Here is a 20,703-nt window from a genome sequence, read left to right as displayed (position 1 = left end):
AATGCAAAAGGCAAGGGGACTACGTCAAATACCTTTAAGAAGAATCACAAGAAGAAGAGATTTATAGATAGTTGTTTTTATTGTGACAAGAAAGGTCATGTTGCTAAAGACTGTGAAAATAAGAAAGCAGATGAGAAGAACAGCACCATGAAATCTTCTTGGAAGGAAATAGAATCTGCCAACAACGCTGAGGTAAAGATTGAACCATGGGTCAGCATAGAAGAGATATTCTCATCAGCACAAACTCCAGATGTTAAATGGTTCTTAGATTATAAATAGTGGAGCATCTTGACATATGACTACTAACAAGGATTGGTATAGTTCCTGGAAGCCCCTACATGAACCTGTCAATGTAATTTTTGGGAGTGATGCAAAATGTTCAACAAAAGGGTATGAAACACATCTCTGATGTGTTTTACGTCCCACAAATCAAGAAGAATCTGCTCTCGATTTCTATAATCATTGATCGTTGTCTTGAAGTTAGTTTCAAGCAAACTAGAGCAAAAATCTTGGATTCTGAAGGCAATACGGTGGGAAAGGGAGTAAGGTGCATCAATCTTTATGAGCTTTCTGCACTTTTGATAACTACAAAAAGGTACAACTCAATTATGACATGAGAGATTTGGTCACCTAAGTACCGTTTTATCCTAAAAGAGATGCAGAGACCTGGGATGATTGCACACATGCCTCAAATCTCATATATGAATGAAATATGTGAAGCTTGCATGATGGGAAAGCAACAAAGAAAGACATTTTCCACAAGAGATTAATCATCAAGCTCAATCTCCTCTAAAGTTGGTACATGCGGATCTCTGTGGTAGAATTTCTACTTCTATTTTGGATCTTTCTATTTTTGTTGTTAATTGATGACTTTAATAGAAAAGTGTGTGACTTTAATAGAAAAGTGTGGCCTATTAACTTGAGAGTAGCGGAAATTAGAGAGAGTACTTTTGTGAAATTACTTTGTGAGCATAGCAGGTGAACATAATTGATGGTAGCAACATAAACATAGCAATTAGTTAACTTGGCATGAACAATACTTGAGTTTAGAGAACATGAGAACAATTGAAGACCAAATTTATGTGGAGCCGGTCCCCCCTCCAATAGGCATTTGTACTATAGTTTCTCCCATCAAGAGAGGCTTGTTACAATACAATCTTTGTGTTCCTTGTGACCTAGATGATGCAACAAAAATGGAAAACTTCATGCATCACGAGTATAACACAAACTTTGTGGAAAGCATTAACTATCCCAAGCCTCAGTCCCAAGACCTCAAACACCTTCGAAGGTGGAGAGAGCTAGCAAGGAATGAGGGTAGGGAAGGGGAAGAAGAAACGTTTCATAGGAGAAATAATTAGTTCTTCACTTATCATCACTCTTCTTGCTAGCACACATAATAGCATAGTAATAAAGATGGAGAAGATGACAAGCTTAAGCATTGAAGCATGGCTCTTGGTTGGATTTGCATTCCATAGCCAAGAGTGTTGGTGTAGGCTATCAACCTCTCTACTTGCAAGGAGAGGGAGCTCTTGCAATTTTCACTTCCCACAATGTGTGTGTGTGTGTGTGTGTGTGTGTGTGTGTGTGTTGGGGAGGGGGGGGGGGGGAGTATACTCCTCAAGCAGGCCCCCTACTTGCTTTGGTTGAACCCCCCTTGTAGCTCATTCTTGAAGCTCATTGAACCCCTCCAGGCCTAGCCAATCACAAGCAAGAGTCATACCAAGCAACAAGGGTAGCCTTGGGACAAGTGTCCCCCTTTCACCTTTGAGAGAGAGGGCTTGATAATGCTATAAAAATTAATTAAATCCACTAAATTATCATTGGAACCCTTGGAAGGCCAACCAATAGGCTTTACACACACTATGAGGGTAACCTAGCTAGGGGCTTAACATGTGTCCTACTTGCCTCTTGGGCAAGGTGTGCCCTTTGGGAGAGAGAGTGATCAAGACCCCCCCCTTGCATGACTCACCCCCTCCTTGTAGGGATTTACTCTGACTTTTGTGCCACCTCAAGCCCCTCAACCTTGGGCCTAGTTCTCTTTCACCACAAGCTTGGCCCCTAAGCCCCTCAAGCTTGGGCTGGGTTCCCACCTCAAGTACAACCCTAGCATCTCAAGCATGAAAATAACCTCAAGCATCTCAATCATCAATCACTTCAAGAATCTCAAGCATCTCAGTTATCAGGCATGACAAGCACCTCAAGCTTGGCCCGGGTTCCCACCTCAAGCACAACCCTACCTTACCTAAGGTCAAAGGACTCTTAACACTAACTATTGGAGGTGTTCAATGAAGCTAACCCTAAGGTATTTATGCACCATTGGTTAGCCTTTCTCTTTGACATACCATCTCTCATTTGGGCCCCTTCAGCATTGGCCCCGTGTTGAGGTAGATCTATAAGCACATGTTTATATCCTAACCCTGGTTCTCGTTTTTTCTCCCACATTAAATGATCAGTTTAATATGAGAAAATCATTTGGGTTGGTTAGATATTAGATTTTATGACATTACCTCTCTGTTGAAATCATAGTTGTCCTTGACTATGAGGTAGAAGAGATAAAGCCTTAGTCATTAGTCAATCTTACTTAGCGGGTAGAGGATCCCTTTTTACCCTACAACATCTTTCCAAGATGAATGACTAATCCTTTTGGTGTTTGGGAGACATAGCTGCCGCAATCATGTCTGCTCTTTAGTCCGTTTCATTCTCCCAAGTAGAGTGACAAATTCTACTTGTTGTTTGAGAGACGTCGTCATCACAAACATGATTCCAAGCATGCATACTATTTAAATTTGTGCACAATAAAAAGAGAACTAGTCTTATAAGACAAAAACATTGGTCATTTAAAAGAAATTGTAAGCATTGACAAGGTTCATACTATCCTTAAGCTCTATTCCTTGCATCCATCTAGCATCTTCAAAAGGATAAATTTTGAACTTAATAAGATACTGTCGGATAATGTTACCATGTCAGAGTACCTTGTCTTCATGACGAAGAATAGATTCGGGTTGTAGCACCTCTTCTTTGTCTTCAACTTTGGGAGGGTCTTAAATAATTGGCTCACTTGGTGGCTCTTCTTTGTAGGGCTTAAGTAGGCTCACATGAAAAGCATTGTGTCTGAGCCAATGGTTGGGCAACTTGAATTGGTAAGCCGTCTCATTGATAGGCTTCAAGATTTGGAAAGGACCATAGTACCTTTTTGCTAGCTTAGCATAATACTTTTGATGGGCCATAGTATTTTTGCCCGTTGTTTGCCTTAATCAAGCCTTAGGAAACTTAAGAAAGACCCAATCATTTTCTTTGAATGTTAAGGCCCTTCTATGCTTGTCAACAATAGCTTTTTGCCATTGTTAAGAGATGGATATAGCCTCCTTAATCTATTGAAAAGATTCTTGTAGGTCAGGGCTATACTCATCTTGACAGCGAAGATCTTCCCATGTACTTTGAGTAGCAAGGGACTTTTAGGTCTTCCCTCAATGATTTCAAAGGGTGCTTTTCTCATAAAAGTATGTAGAGTATTATTGTAGGCATACTCTACAAGAGGTAAGTACATTTCCCATTGTGAGCGTTGATCCACTTCTGTAACATAAGTCTTTAGTAGATCGAGTATCGTAAGATTGGCTATCTCACTTTGGCCATCCATTTGTGGGTGATAGGCTGAAGAGAAATTCAATCTTGTTCCTAGATTTTCCTAGATCTTTATTTGACACGATGGATGTTGGTAAGCCATGGTGTTTGAAAATTTTTGATATGAAGAGAGTTACTATTTGGTGTGCCTTAGTAGTCTTTTTGACAGGAATAAAGTGTGCTTGCTTGCTAAACCTGTCGACTATTGTCCATATTCCCGTATTCCCATGGATAGACTTGGGTAATCCAAAGATGCAATCCATGGATATATTCTCCCATGGTGAATTTGGGATAGGCAATGGATGGAGTAATACAGGTTGTTTCCCTCTATCATACTTGGTCTTTTGGCATACTAAAAATTTTGAAATATACTTTGTATGTCCACTTTCATGGTAGGCCAATAGAAATATGTCTCTACTCCTTGGAGAGTAGGTTGAATGCCTCTATGCCCTGCATAGGGAGGAGCATGGGGTTCATACATAACTTTGTCACAAAGGGAATGTGTAACACATAGCCTATTGCTATGGAGAAGATAACCATACTGCAAGGTGAATGGTTCCTCTTTCTTTTCCAAAGCAAGGGCTGGCATTATGTCTCTGAAGTCAGAGTCAGTAGCATACTCACTCTATCATAGAAGATAGATCATTGTGAGTAGCTATAGATATCGCATTAACTTTTGGTCGTTGTGAAAGTGCATCGGCCACTTGATTGTGCTTACTAGTAATGTGAGCAATATGGAAATTAAATTGCAAAAGAAAATTTGCCCACCTCATTTGTTTGTCGGAAAGCTTGGTTTGCATCATGAAGTACTTGAGACTTTGGTGGTCTATTCGTAGAATGAATGGAGTCCCCAATAAGTAGTGCTTCCATGTGTCTAGGGCATGTAGAATAGCTAAAATCTCTTTCTCATAAATGCCTAAGATTTGTTCATCCTATTGAGCCTTCGGCTCTCATATGCTATGGCATGCCCTTCTTGAAGCAAAACTGCTCCAAGGCAATCACCACAAGCATCACATTGGACCTCAAATGGCTTTGAGAGATCCGAAAGCATGAGGACTGGTTGGGAGGTAAGCTTCTCTTTGAGTTTGTCAAAAGAATTTTGCTCCTTAGCAGTCCATAAATACTTAACGTTCTTCTTTGTTAAGTCATTGTTGAGCCAGCAGAGGATCACACCCACATTTTTGCTCACACTCATCATTTTTGTAACCATTGATTGTAATAAATGTCTTTCCGACATTGATTTTGATTGGAGCCATTCATTAAGTAACGGGACTCAATTGAGTTTCCAGCTTGTAATTCCGAAGTAATTTTACTTGTTGATGTAATTAGTTAGAGATATTCTCACCTCTAAGGCTGAGGTATATAAGCCAAAGTTTTGTAACCTAAAGGGAGAGTTTATATTTAATCAAAGTGAGTTTTTGGAGCGCCGTGACTGTGTCTGAGAGAGAGAGAGAGAGAGAGAGAGAGAGAGAGAGAGAGAGAGAGAGAGAGAGAGAGAGAGAGAGAGAGAGAGAGAGAGTCTTATCTACTTGCTACGCGAGCTACGGAGCCGCCATTGGAGAAGCGACACCGCCATTGTGTTAGCAACGGCGAGAGCTACGCACAGATACCAAGAGTGCGCGCTATCGGCTTCTATGTGTGGTAAGTTCCTACGAGCTTCGGTGTGAGTTTTCTTCCAACTCGTGTGTCGGAATGGAGCGTGCAGCATATCTATAGAACCACAACGAGTAGAGCTACGCATTAGTACCATCGGGGTCAAGTTTCGGTCACCTGTATTTTTCGGCCTGTCTTCATACGCGTTTACCGCACGGAGTGATTATAGGTTGATTTTGCAGTTCAAGTCTTTAGGGTGTTGTTCTTACCTAGTGTATAGACTTCCCCTTGAGTTTGAGATCGATTCAATGATTCTAGATCCTGTTTTGTATAGCATTCGTTCGTAGTACGGATTTCAGTCACTTGCGTATTTTAGAACTTAGATTTGATTTCCTTAGTAGTGATTGTCATTAGAAGGTCGAGTAGGTGATTTGACACCCACCTAGTTGTTTCCATGCGCCTGCGGGTCAAGCTCCGTCTTCGTCTGACAAATTCTGTTGTTGGTTGAGTTCGCGCTATTTAGCTTCCGCTAGCGGCGTAACCGCCTTAACATTTGGCGCCGTTGCTGGGGATGAGAGCCCTAAGTAGGTGACCTTAGACTAATCCTACGAGGTGAGTTGTATAAACTACTTTGTATACTTTAGTTAGAAAAGATCTAGGAGTGGTGGACTCCGAAGATCTCGAGAGATACTAGGAAGTGGGGTATTCCTGGGTCTTCCGTGTTGACAGTATTTTTAGATTAGCTTAGATTTGTTGTTGTTTTGTTGGTGTTGAGTAGTTGTTGATAGAAGAAGAATTTGCTAGTTCGTGAGTGGCAGTGGATCTCTTTAAAATCACAATTACCAAACCCATTTTATGATTAGGAATAGCTTAGGTAGGACTTCATTTGATCCTGATCTGGAGCTAGTAATCATTGGAGTATTTGCTTGATATGGTTGATTGCATGTTAGATCACTAAACCGTCGAGTTAGTAGTGAAACTTGCAATAAACAAAAGCCAGAGAAATTTTCTGTGTATCTGGGAGTTGTTGAGCACTTGAGAAAGCTTTAGGAAGGATTCTGTGCCAAAAAACTGGAAATCTGCAACTTTAGACATCATACGCGTATGATGTCTAAATGACCAAACAGAGAACAAAACAGAAATTTTGACTTTACCAGAGTGTTCAAAAGGGGAGTTATACCCTAATTTCAACTTAAAACAAGAGCATTAACACTCAAAGAAACCCAAAAAGACAAGTCGGAGTCCAAGAAACGCAAAGAATAGGAAATTTTGGATTCAGATCTTGTTTTTACATTCAAACCTGACAAAAATACTTGAAACTCAATTATAAACATTGGAGAAGGCTTAAAACCAAAAATAGTCAAAATCTGGGAAAAAAGACATCATACGCGTATAATGTCTTTTAGCACGTCCACTGCTTAATTTTGATATCTGACCTGACAAGATTGTTACAAACACTGTAGAAAGCATAAATATCAAGTCTTGACCCAAATTGAGGAAAAAGACATCATACACGTATGATGTCTTTGACCTAATTTTGGACATATTTTGATACTTTGCCAACACAGATCCATTGTAATAGCTGTCTAGAGGTTATATATCAAGTTTCATCCCATTTGGATCACAATTGACCCAAAACAAGTCAAAAGCAGAAAATTGCCAAGAAAAGCCTAAATTAGCCATAACTTGCTCAAACAGAGTTCAAACTGAATTTTATGAGTGGACAGAGCATAAGGGGGCTACTGAGAGTGAGCATAACCAAAATAGTCCAAATCTGTGAAAAAAGACATCATACGCGTATAATGTCTTTTTCAACATAACTGCAACAAAATTCTCACTTGATGAAACAGAAGTTGTCCAACTGACAAGATTAAACAATTGACCAAGTATCAATTAGTTTGGATCAATTCTGACAACAAAAACTTGGCAACACAAATTGCCGAGACGGAGAAGTTAAAGTCCTTTAGGGGAATTGATGAATTTGAGATCGGGTAGGAATCTCCAGAATAACCAAACAAAACAAGGGGAACCAGCAAGTGTCATATCAACCGAGGGAAGTGTAAACCAAAGTTGGGTGCAACCATTAGAGCCGATCTTTGAAGGAAGTGTCTCTGATACTTCTTCGGAGAGATCTTACGAGATTTTCACCGAACACTTGGAACACCTGAACCTGAACAACAGAAAAAATATGGCAGCAGGATCATCAAGCCCTTCCGCCACAATGAAGCTATTGTTCATAAAATATCAGTACGACAATGAGCAAGGTGCCAAGATCTACAAGGATGGAATGGCCCGCTATTGTGTAAAGATAGAGGAGAGACCTAGTGAGTTCAAGGACTTAGTGCCTGTGAGCTATAGCGGAGATAGATATCTAGATGACGAGGGTACCATGTACTTGGTAGTCCTAAACCCTAACATTGTGGACAAGTGGGGATTGATGGGCACCAAAGCCAAAGTAGATGAAGAACTTGAGGAGAAAGCACCAATAATGAACTTCCCTGATGCGAGGTTAAGAAGAGAGAATGAAACTACAAGGATCAACACTGATAACATCTATGTGGGGCTATACAAATATAATAATGGGGAGCAAGATCTCTATTATAGATGTGAAGAACCCTACACCGGAGAGTTGACAGACCAAAAAAGACTTTATGTCTTTACCTACACAGAGGGATCGGAAGTGAAAATTGCCGCTTACGACAAGTATGGGAGGCAATACTCAACAATGGGCAAGAAAGAATTAGAAGGATATACATACTTTGGGGGACCACTACATCAGTATTATGTTACTTCTAGCTCACAAAGACCAACACCAACAAATGGAGGGCAAAACCCAATGACGACAGGAGGACAAAGAACTCAGGCTGCTGACTCTTTCAGTCAACCTCAGTACTCGAAGCCCGGACCAATGGGATCATTACATTCCAGAGAGTCAATGGATACGAATCGAGGTAGTGCAGTTCCAATCCCAACATATACCATTCCAGGTCCAAGGTTCGAAGCGGAACCATCACATTTACCTCCTAGTAGTAGATTCAGGGCAGGGGAACTGACAAGGGTAACCCATGAAGTCCATGATGCTAGAGAAAGCTTTAGCCGGGATACAGGAGCAATGAGATTGGTAGCAGACCATAGACGTATGAGACCATCTCAAGTAGCCAAGTGTATGCCAAAGAAATATGGTGGTTCAGGAGATCCGTATGCTCATGTGTCACTCTTTAAGCAAGTCTTAAGAGCTGAGCAGATAACAGATTTCCATACACAATACGAGGGATTTGGTCTTACTCTAGAAGGTACGGCATTGACATGGTTTCAACCACTGAACATAGGGGGATTCCATGACATTGACCATTTGCTAAGAGAGTTTGTTGAGGAATTCTCAAAACGAGGGATTAAGCACAATACGGTCTCACAAATATATGCTTTTAAACAGAGAGAACACGAAAAAGTGAAGGAAGCTTCACTTCGCTTCAAAAAATACATTGAGAGATGTCCAGTACGTGAACGACCACAAGATGACAGACTATCTGTTCTCTTTATTGAGGGACTGAGAAACGACACTCTCAAGAAGGACTTGCACTTGAAAGCTTGTACAAGTTTCGAGCAAGTAACGAGAGAGGCATTGTACTTAGTGGATAACTGTACGGTTTATGGAGAGGTGTCAGCGGATACAGATTTTGCATCCAGTAGCTCTTCCTCCGTAGCGAGCGAGACTACCACTAAAAAGAATGTTCAAACAACAACCATGCCAAATGTAGAGCAAATGATAGAAGATGCTCTAAAAAGGATGGCACCATACCAAAAACCATTGCCAAAAACACTGAAATGGTGTGCTATTGAACAAAAATGGACAAATCATCCAACAGAGGAGTGCTATTACAACAAAGGGTATGTAAGGGAGCACCAGTATGCACCTCCTGCTCAATTAGCACCACCTCAAGTACATCCAGTACCTCGATACCCAACGGGAAATGTGCCAGGACCTATGGGGATAGAAAGACCGCAACCGGTATTGGGACAACAACCACCTTTACCAGGAGCAAGACCAGTAGGCATTAGATATGCACCAACCTTAGAGAATCAGTAAGAACAAGCCCTAGTGCCTGCTCAAGCCTATTATGAAGAATCTGGTGCACACATGTCTCCAACTGTGTATTACCCACCAGAAGAACCCAAACAACCAGAACCATGGGGCATGATTGGGAATGTTGGAATACCAACAATTACAAGTGCTTCTGATGAAGAGAGATACAATTTGGACGCAAGAACATTGATGTTCATAGCTCATGGAGGGTTAACAGGACAAAGACCATCCTATCCACAAAGGACGAATCAAATGGGACCAAGACCAGCACTAGGACCCTGTTACAAGTGTGGAGGTGACCATCTAATGAATGTTTGTCCACATACAGAAATCATTAGAATTAACGCTTATTGCACTGAGTGTGGGGTTACTCACTTCATTGAGGATTGTTCAAAGAATCCAAACAAAGTGCAAAAGACGACACTGAATATGCTAGAAACTATTCCTACCAGCAGTGGGTTTGAAAATGAAACTCTGATACCAACGCAAGTTGTTACTAGAGCTCAAGCTAAGAAAACCACTAGAGAACCTGAGAATGGAAAGTTAGCGACTGAAGTGGTTAGTCAAGGACCGAGGAGTCAGAGAAACACATGGAAATCTAGAAAAGCACGCATGAAGTTGAGAAAAGAACGTGAAGACGCTATTCTAGCCGAGGAACTATAGCGAACTAAAGATAGATTAGAAAAACTTGAGAGTCAAAACGGGAAACGAGAGATGAGCCCGGAAAGAACGAAACAAAAGAGTATCAAAGAAACAACGAGCTTAAGCTCAGGGGGATCAGTGCTAGTCGACAAAGTACACGAACCATTGGACGCACTGATGAGAGCTTACGAAGCTAGGTTAAAGAACAACCAAACACAAGAACAGAGGTGGATGACATACCCAAACGTGGAATTGGAAAAGCAGAGACTTGAAATGTGCCAGAGAACGATCGAGACTGCACAAGACTTATTAGAACCACCAAAAGAAACAATGAATTGTGGAACGAAAAACCCAATTCAGCAAGAGACTATTGTTTCACGGGTAGTTGAAAAGACTCCCAGTGCACAAAAGCCTGAAAATACACACAAGGATGACCGCATAGTGTTGAACACAACCGATCAGGAGATAGAGAGTTTTCATCCAGTCATACAGAGGTCTTACGGAAGAGATGAGGATTACAATGAATTTTGGAAACAAGTGAGAGAGGCAAACTTTGCAAACGAGCTAAGTTGCCAAGCTAATCAGACAAATTGGGAAAAGGACATCAGGAATCCTCCCATAGTGGAATTTGAGGCAGGATCTCAAGTGGACTTGGATCTGCAATCTTACTGGGGAGATGGGGGCTCTGTTAGAACAACGGAGAGCAAACCTCACTCACTGAATACCTTACCTTCATACTTAGGAGAGTATGAAGCAAAATCCGAGACTAGAGCACTTCCCTCACGAAGAATCTCATCAGAAAAAGTCATGGACTCGCAAGGATTGATAGAGATCTTGTGAACACCAGTGACATGCACTATCACTCTAGCTGAGCTTTTGAGGCTAAGACCACATATGTGGACCACTGTAGGAAAATGCTTGGAGAAATTTGGGATAAAAGACCCAACATCGAGACTGAAAGAGGGTATACAAGAGTTGAGCAAACCACAAAAGAATGCTAAGCCTGTACCCTTAAACAAGGTCGGAGAGTATTGCGAAGGTGAAGAGGGGAATACAACCTTACCAGTTGAATTCCAAGGAGTAAACACGATGGCAATACTAGACAGCGGAGCTGGGGTAGCCATTGCTACAAAAGAAATCTGGAAAAAATGGGGGAAACCAGCAATAAGGAAGACTAGGTTGAAACTCCAATTAGCAGATGGACACATAGAGAAACCTATGGGGTTATTAGAGAAAGTTGTAGTGACATCTTGAGGCATTGAATATGAACATACTTTTGCTATTGTCGATTTTGGCAAGGAGAATAACTATGATATCATACTGGGAAGACCATTCATGAGACAGTTGAAAATGGTCCAGGATTGGGGCTACGATCACATATACCTGAGAAATATGGAAACCACTACACGTGTGAACCTGAAAGACCATCATGTGAACCGAACACCGGTGGAGGAGTTTGATTCAGCTACTTTGGCGGGATCCGAATTTCTTGCTTGGTTAGGTAAACCCAAGGAGTTATGGATGTGTGGAGCCTCGAAATGTGGAAGTCTGAAACGAGAAGAATGTGTTTTAGAAAGGGCTATCGAAGACGAAGCTTATATAGGAGAACCCTTTCCAGAGGACACGCTTGAACCATTAGAATGGACACACATTCTAGCAACCCTAGATGTTTGTGCTATTCCGGATGGTCCCACAACAAAATTTTGCGACAAGGACGGGTACGACGTGGTTCCGTACTTCATGTTGAGAACTGTACTCGAAAAAGAAACTGATAGAATAGATGACGTGGAAAAGCTAGACGAGCTTCGCTTAAAAGCAGTAGCTTCTATCTATGCTCAAAAAAGGCGACAAAAAGAATTTTTTGATAAGCATGTGCGGACTAAAGAGTTTAAGGTTGGGGACTATGTCCTAGTTTACACTCTGAAACAGCATGCTAAGAAGCTTAAAAAGCAAGGGATGGGACCTCTGGTGATTAAAGATCTATCACCAAGTGGAGCCGTCAAGCTTGCTACATTAGACGGAGAAGAAATGCCCAATTGGATTAGTGGATGCAGAGTGAAAAAGTATCTTTTGCCGCTAACCCAAGACATGCTTCATAGTCGTCCAGGAGGACTCAGACTAGGAGGGGGGGAGGTATACAGGTATACAGGAGTTACAAACCAGCTACAAGCGCCAAAAACAAAGAAACACAAAAATTATATTACAAGGGCAATGTCTTACATGATTTTGCAATTTTTATGTTTGATTGCGGATATTGATAATATTTATGCCCTTATATACCTTGTTTTGCAATAAGAAGAGATCAAATGATGAATTTGGGTCTCTAGACGTGTAAATATCACTAAATAAGAGTGTTATTGGAGCAAAAAAGTCAAAAAAAGTGGTAATCCAAGTCCAAAAATCACAAATAAGTGTATATTCATATACACAGGGTTACCAGCTATTTATCGTGTATGTTTGGAAATTTTTGGCTTCAATTTGCTATTTTCCTTTATTTTTTATGATTTTCTTAATAAAAGTAAAAGAAAAATAAAAAAAGCAGGTGAAATGAGATCGGAAAAAAGAAAAGAATAGACGATGATGGTCCTAATGACAAGGGCAACCCATGGTAAAAATTGGGTACAATTCTGAAAAAGTTACGGAAAGCCCGAAATGACAAAATTTTGGCAAAGTGGACAGATTTCTCAGAAACAGATCAAAAGGAGTCCAAATTGAGAAATTTCAAATCCTAAAGTGCATTTCACAACGAGATAGGAGCACATGTCAAATTTGGTAACAAGTGATCCGGGAAGCCCGAAGTTAACTATTTTTCACTTCACTATCAAGCTCATTTCCACTATTACCTTCTTGGAGAGAGCAAAGAGCACACAGGAGCATCCGACCTTCTACCGCCTTCTACGACTGCTACGAGAGCTCAGAGGACACCAGACATGAGAGGTAGACTCGTTGCCATAAGCTTTTGATGCTTATCGTTAACTTTTGTCGCGAAAACTGACCAAAACCAAGAAACAAGAGCAGACGGGGAATGGGAAAGAACGCTAGATAGGGGCACAACCGCCTAGCCAAACCTTGCAAGAACATAGAGGTGGGTGACCCTAGCATAGAAGATGGGTTTCTAACACTCAAAGCTCGAGAAAGAACAACTTGAAAAACGCTAGGTCGACAGAGCCTGCAAGAGACAAACAGAAAAAAGTTGTTGAAACGACACAAAACTTCTCAGGAAGCTTAACAACATCGAGGGCAATGCAACCATGGAGTATCTCCAGGTTTGGACCACCAAAATTAGGTCGGAACAACCGATTTGGCTGCGGACACACAAAGCGTCATTTTGGCATAACGGCTAAAATTGACGACCAAATGACATGAAACTTCACAAACAGCTTCAAATATACATGGATGACTTATGTTTGCAAGCAAAACCCAAAAGAAAGCTGATTCACTTACCGATGGTGAAAAAGACGCTTTCGGGCAACCAAATGGAGAAAGATGGAGAACGGGGAGCCAAAGTCAAGTTCAACCAAATAGGTGGCTTCACAACATATCCAATGAGCTGGAAATGCAACTCTCGAGAAGAAAAGTTGAAGAAATTCAACTCCAAGGCAAAAAGACGACTTCGGAGACTGAAATGCCTATAAGGGGGCTTTTTAGCTAAACTGATGACTTTTTAAGTTGAAAACTAGTTAGCAGGGCTTAGGGCACTAGCACAAAGCATTCTTTGCACAAAAAGACCAACATTTCAAGAAAAGACATCATACGCGTATGATGTCTCACAGCATGATTTTCACATCCATTTCAACATTTGAGTGCATAGCCTCATTCCACATGTTAATCACATCCTATGAACCAAGTATCATGAGAATTGGAGTTAGAAAACCCAAGGAAAACCAAAAAGACGCAAAGTAGGCCATAAAATTGATTTTTGGTCCTAATTTTGTCAAATTAACTCCAAACTCAATGAAACTTTGTAGGATTGTTGATTAACACATCTACAAGCTATCTGGAACCAAAAAGCACCATTTTGACACAAAAGACATCATACGCGTATGATGTCTATTTGAACTTACAGAGCCAAAACTGCTCATTTGACATCATACATCCATTATATATATCTAATACATGCTACATATGAAGTTTGGAACCATTTGGTCAAGTGGATCACCCCATTAGCCCAATTGAGAGAAAATCCTTCATCCAAAGCCTATTTTAGCCCAAATCCAACATACTCAAGTCCAAACCAAGATTTGAGTAGATATAGTCCTTCACTAGTACATGGGGAGTCCACAGAACCAATCCCTTGAAAAATTGATGAAAAAGACATCATACGCGTATGATGTCTGCAGAGCCATTTTTAGCCCAAAATCTATCCAAACTTCATAAATCCACTGAATAAGCCTATCTAAAGCCAAATCCAAGCTTATAGAGAAATTTGGTCCAAAAATACACTAAAAGACATCATACGCATATGATGTCTCACTATGTGATTTTGGCACCTCAGGGCTTCAACCACCAAACAGAAGTGATCTACATGCCATTTGAAGGTGAACCACCAAGTTTTATCCAATTTGGATCATAAAATCCAATTCCCTTTCAAAATTTTGCCAAGAGCCTGAACTGGACTAAACTGGCCAAAACTTGACCAAATGGAATCCAAACTCAAATTCAAGCATATGATACTCATGTATACACTATCAGCTACAAGCACAACCAATATGAAGTCATTTTGACACAAAAGACATCATACGCGTATGATGTCTCCAGCATGATTTTGAGCCCAGTTTGCATATTTTTTCACCTACCTTGCATCCTTAGGCCCTGAATAGCTCATGTTTCAATTTTCAAGTCATTTGAATAGTTAAAAGCTTCATTTCGGCTTTCAGTACTAAAAAGACGCTAACTTCTGCAATTGGAGTTACAGGATCCATGGATTCCGCCAAGTCATCAGCAACAAAGAGAAAAAGACCGACAATCAAAGATGCTCTTGCAGAAGCAAAACCCTTTGACATTCCAGCAAAAACCCTCAAGCCAGCCAAAACTTGGGTGGAGGAAGCAGTACTGGAACAAGAGGGAATAAAGATCTACCAGGGGACTTTCAGAGACCCTCAAGGGAAAGCGGTGGATGTACCGATGATCCCACAGGAATTGGTAGATTATAGCAGGTCAGAAGACATCAGCAGGTACCTGGAAAGGGCAGACTTGCACAGTTTCTTCACCTCGAGACCATCAGGTGTAGATACAAGAAGAGTGTATGAGTTGGCAACCTCCATTCAGAAGGATGGGAAAGCCACATTGATAGCAATAGATGGAGAGAAAGTAGAGGTACAGATCACTCCACAGCTCATTGCAGATGCATTGAAGCTGCACAACAAAGGGAGCTCTATCAGGGAAAGAAGGGAGGCTATAGAGGTTTATGGATCCAAGAAACAGAATGCAACTTATGGAGATATGGCAGACCAAAGAGTGGCAACCCTTTGCCGACTGTATAACTAGTTTCTCCATATTTGCAGTAAAAGACCGCAAAAGTATACGACACCACCCCATGTCATTGCAACTACCATCACATGGGCATTGAAGAGCAATATGCCAAAAGAGGTGAATTACGCTCAACACATCCACGAGCAAGTAATTGCCATGCACAACGAGAAGCCAAAGTATATAGGAGGAGCTGAAGTTCTGACAAGAATAGCTTATGAAGCTATTGGAGCCAGAGATCAATGGCCAAAGGTTCCCTCCCATAATGAGTGGCTTAGAGAAGCCGATGAGGAGGAAGAACAGCCTGAAGTATCCAAGAGGGCGTCTACAAGATCACGCAAGAAACTAGAAATAGTTTCTGAACCTGAAAAGAATGTGGATGAGCCGCTTATGAAGAAAGCAAAGAAGAAGGTTGCTCCCAAGCAAACCAAAAGTCAGAAAGAGGCAAGAATGGAAAGACTGGTGGAGCAGTTTAGAGCGGAAAGAGCTCTAAAGGGGGACTTTGAAGAAAAGTGGGTGCCAGACCCCACTAAAGTCGGAACTAGCTCAGCCAGGTCACATGTTGATCAATATGATCAATATATTAGAGCTTATGAGGAGTCAGAGGCTATACTGGAGTAGCAACCTGTCGAGCCATACACTGAAGAGGAAGTACAGCTTTTAAAAGCTGAGCTGAAAAAGGACGACAAGGGGAAGAAGAAAGTAGATGAGTCTACTGAACCTCAAGAGAAAGACGGGCAAGCAAACAAAGGGAAAGCCAAGATGACTGAGGACAATCAGCCCTCCTTTACTGATGTACCCAGCCCGAAGAAGACGGAAATCATTGTGGAAGAGACCACAGTAGAGATGGACACGACTGGTATGAAAAAGCCGGAGGCCGGGACCAAGAAAAAGGAGATAGATCCAATTCAGCAAAAGAAAAACGATTATGAGGATCTGGTAGCGATAGGGTACACTGAAGAAGAGGCCCTTGAGGCGGTTTATGGGATCACCCTACAAAAACGAGATGATCGGAGAGGGACAAAGGAAAATACAAAGAGTAAAAAAGAAAGTGATGAAAAACTGGACGAGCAGAACGTACTAGAAGAGCCGAAGCCAGTGGAGGTGGTGGCAGAAAAAGCTTTAGAGTTGACAGATGAAGATGAAAAGGACATGCACATGGTGCATGAACTGCTCAGCAAGATCAAAGAAAGATCCAAGGCAAAGGAAGTGGAGGTTGAGACAGCCAAACGAAGGGAAGCCGAGTTGCAAAGGAAATTAGAGAATGCTATGACTGAATCTGAAAGTCATAAAGCATCACTCTACGACGCAGAAAACAAGAGAGACGGCTTGATACTCCAGCTAGCCGAGGCTTCAAGAGAAGTAACAAGTGCACAGGAAGCAAGGGAGCGGATGGAAGACGACTTGGAGGCAGCTAAAGATGAGCTCATTGAGCTAAGGGAAAGAGTCGAGCTCCAAGAAAGAACAATCACTAGACTCAGGACTACCCCTAGAGCTAGCAGAGCAGGAACCGAACAAGAGGGAGCTCTTGTACCAGCTCTGGAAGACCAGGTCCGAAGCTTACAAAGAGAGCTAAGATTAGAGCAAGTGCAAAGGTTGCACATTGCGGAGGGATCATTGGCAGCAGAGGAGAGGCTCACTTTAGAAAATCAAACACTAAGAACAGAGAATGAGACCCTCCGAAAACAGCTCCAAGATCTACAAGAGCAACAAAGAAGAGAGACAGAGACACCACAAGAAGGATTAGGTGGAACAGCCATAGAGCTACCAGAAACTGGAGAGGCAACCACAATTGAAGATCCAGCCCCAGTTCAAGAGGTGGCCTCAACTTCAGGAATCTCTGAAGAAGAAGAACAAAGACTCCATGACCAAATAGAAAAGTCAACAGAGGAGAGTGCCAAGGCGGAAATGGAATGGGAGAGGAGACTCCTAATCTCCATTAGACTTCAGGGATTAGACACAAAAGTGCTCCATGAAGAGTGGATGCAACCCAGCCTGCCTTTCCCTTTGATGAAGTTTGAAGTGATAAAAACGAAAAAGAGAATAGAGGAGGAGCAGTATGTAGCTCTTTACGAAGGCGACATCAAAAAAGAGGAACAATCAAAGAAGATTGTAGATTCGCAGCCTAGATGGAGGAAAGTTTGGCTGAACAAATACCCAGCCTACCTCATCTACTTGGTAGAGGCACCAAAGGAGATTCAGGAGGATGCAACCTTCTGCCCGGTGCCAAGAGTCAGAAGCTGGAAAGAGCATGGCAGGATTGCAGAAAAGAAGCCAAATTGGCTTAATTACCCAAGGATGCCAGGACCAAAGGCAGGAGAGAGAATAGGTAAAGCCTACATGGTGAAAACCCTAACGGGCACCATCAAGCTCTTTACTGGCTCTCCTGACCTTTCGTGTCAGATGCTCAAGAAAATTTGCAGGACTCTCTTAGCTTGCATTGAAGTGTTCACGCCAGATAAAGCCACGACCTCGAGTCTACTATCGACGGCCGACACAGTGACTGATATGATGTATGACCTTTCATTGCAGCCTTCTCCAAAAGTGTTGCACCTCCTATACCAGAGGATTATGTTTTTGCCTAGCTTCCACATGCAAACATTCGAAGAAGCTTTCTACACCGGCTTTTTCACCCACGAAAGCAAAATATTCGGCCCAACCTTGACCATCGGCAACCTGCGATACGAATCACATTTGCAGATGCTCAAGACGAGAGGACTTTATTGACCAAGCATAAAGGTCATGTCAGGGACGACATGAACGCGGAGGGGGGGAGTGTTGAGCCAGCAGAGGATCACACCCACATTTTTGCTCACACTCATCATTTTTGTAACCATTGATTGTAATAAATGTCTTTCCGACATTGATTTTGAATTGAGCCATTCATTAAGTAGCGGGACTCAATTGAGTTTCCAGCTTGTAATCCCGAAGTAATTTCACTTGCTGATGTAATTAGTTAGAGATGTTCTCACCTCCAAGGCTGAGGTATATAAGCCAAAGTTTTGTAACCTAAGGGGATTCAGTTTATTAATCAAAGTGAGTTTTTGAGCGCCGTGACTGTGTCCAGGAGAGAGAGAGAGAGTCTTATCTACTTGCTACGCGAGCTACGGAGCCGCCATTGGAGAAGCGTCACCGCCATTGTGTTAGCAACGGCGAGAGCTACGCACAGATACCGAGAGTGCGCGCTATCGGCTTCTATGTGTGGTAAGTTGCTACGAGCTTCGGTGTGAGTTTTCTTCCAACTCGTGTGTCGGAATAGAGCATGCAGCATATCTATAGAACCACAATGAGTAGAGCTACACATTAGTACCATCCGGGTCAAGTTTTGATCACCTGTATTTTTCGGCTTGTCTTCATACGCGTTTACCGCACGGAGTGGTTATAGGTTGATTTTGCAGTTCAAGTCTTTAGGGTGTTGTTCTTACCTAGTGTATAGACTTCCCCTTGAGTTTGAGATCGATTCAATGATTCTAGATCCTGTTTCGTATAGCATTCGTTCGTAGTACGGATTTCAGTCACTTGCGTATTTTAGAACTTAGATTTGATTTCCTTAGTAGTGATTGTCATTAGAAGGTCGAGTAGGTGATTTGACACCCACCTAGTTGTTTCCATGTGCCTGCGGGTCAAGCTCCGTCCTCGTCTGACAAATTCTGTTGTTGGTTGAGTTCTCGCTATTTAGCTTCCGCTAGCGGCGTAACCGCCTTAACAAATACCAACAGTTACAAGTGCTTCTGATGAAGAGAGATACAATTTGGACGCAAGAACATTGATGTTCATAGCTCATGGAGGGTTAACAGGACAAAGACCATCCTATCCACAAAGGAAGAATCAAATGGGACCAAGACCAGCACTAGGACCCTGTTACAAGTGTGGAGGTGACCATCTGATGAATGTTTGTCCACATACGGAAATCATTAGAATTAACGCTTATTGCATTGAGTGTGGGGTTATTCACTTCATTGAGGATTGTTCAAAGAATCCAAACAAAGTGCAAAAGACGACATTGAATATGCTAGAAACTATTCCTACCAGCAGTGGGTCTGAAAATGAAACTTTGATACCAACGCAAGTTGTTACTAGAGCTCAAGCTAAGAAAACCACTACGGAACTTGAGAATGGAAAGTTAGCGACTGAAGTGGTTAGTCAAGGACCGCGGAGTCAGAGAAACACATGGAAAACTAGAAAAGCACGCATGAAGTTGAGAAAAGAACGTGAAGACGCTATTCTAACTGAGGAACTAAAGCAAACTAAAGCTAGATTAGAAAAACTTGAGAGTCAAAACGGGAAACGAGAGATGAGCCCGGAAAGAACGAAACAAAAGAGTATCAAAGAAACAACGAGCTTAAGCTCAGGGGGATCAGTGCTAGTCGACAAAGTACACGAACCATTGGACGCACTGATGAGAGCTTACGAAGCTAGGTTAAAGACCAACCAAACACAAGAACAGAGGTGGATGACATACCCAAATGCGGAATTGGAAAAGCAGAGACTTGAAATGTGCCAGAGAATGATCGAGACTGCACAAGCCTTATTAGAACCACCAAAAGAAACAATGAATTGTGGAACGGAAAACCCAATTCAGCAAGAGACTATCGTTTCACGGGTAGCTGAAAAGACTCCCAGTGCACAAAAGCCTGAAAATACACACAAGGATGACCGCATAGTATTGAACACAACCGATCAGGAGATAGAGAGTTTTCATCCAGTCATACAGAGATCTTACGGAAGAGATGAGGATTACAATGAATTTTGGAAACAAGTGAGAGAGGCAAACTTTGCAAACGAGCTAAGTTGCCAAGATAATCAGACAAATTGGGAAAAGGACATCAGGAATCCTCCCATAGGGAATTTGAGGCAGGATCTCAAGTGGACTTGGATCTGCAATCTTACTGTGGAGATGGGGGCTCTGTTAGAACAATGGAGAGCAAACCTCACTCACTGAATACCTTACCTTCATACTTAGGAGAGTATGAAGCAAAATCCGAGACTAGAGCACTTCCCTCACGAAGAATCTCATCAGAAAAAGTCATGGACTCGCAAGGATTGATAGAGATCTTGTCAACACCAGTGACATGCACTATCACTCTAGCTGAGCTTTTGAGGCTAAGACCACATATGTGGACCACTGTAGGAAAATGCTTGGAGAAATTTGGGATAAAAGACCCAACATCGAGACTGCAAGAGGGTATACAAGAGCTGAGTAAACCACAAAAGAACGCTAAGCCTGTACCCTTAAACAAGGTCGGAGAGTATTGCGAAGGTGAAGAGGGGAATACAACCTTACCAGTTGAATT

The sequence above is a fragment of the Adiantum capillus-veneris genome, chromosome 11 (assembly GCF_014529385.1).
Source record: "Adiantum capillus-veneris isolate H3 chromosome 11, ASM1452938v2, whole genome shotgun sequence".
Classification (NCBI taxonomy): domain Eukaryota; kingdom Viridiplantae; phylum Streptophyta; class Polypodiopsida; order Polypodiales; family Pteridaceae; genus Adiantum; species Adiantum capillus-veneris.
This window is presented reverse-complemented; position numbering follows the sequence as displayed.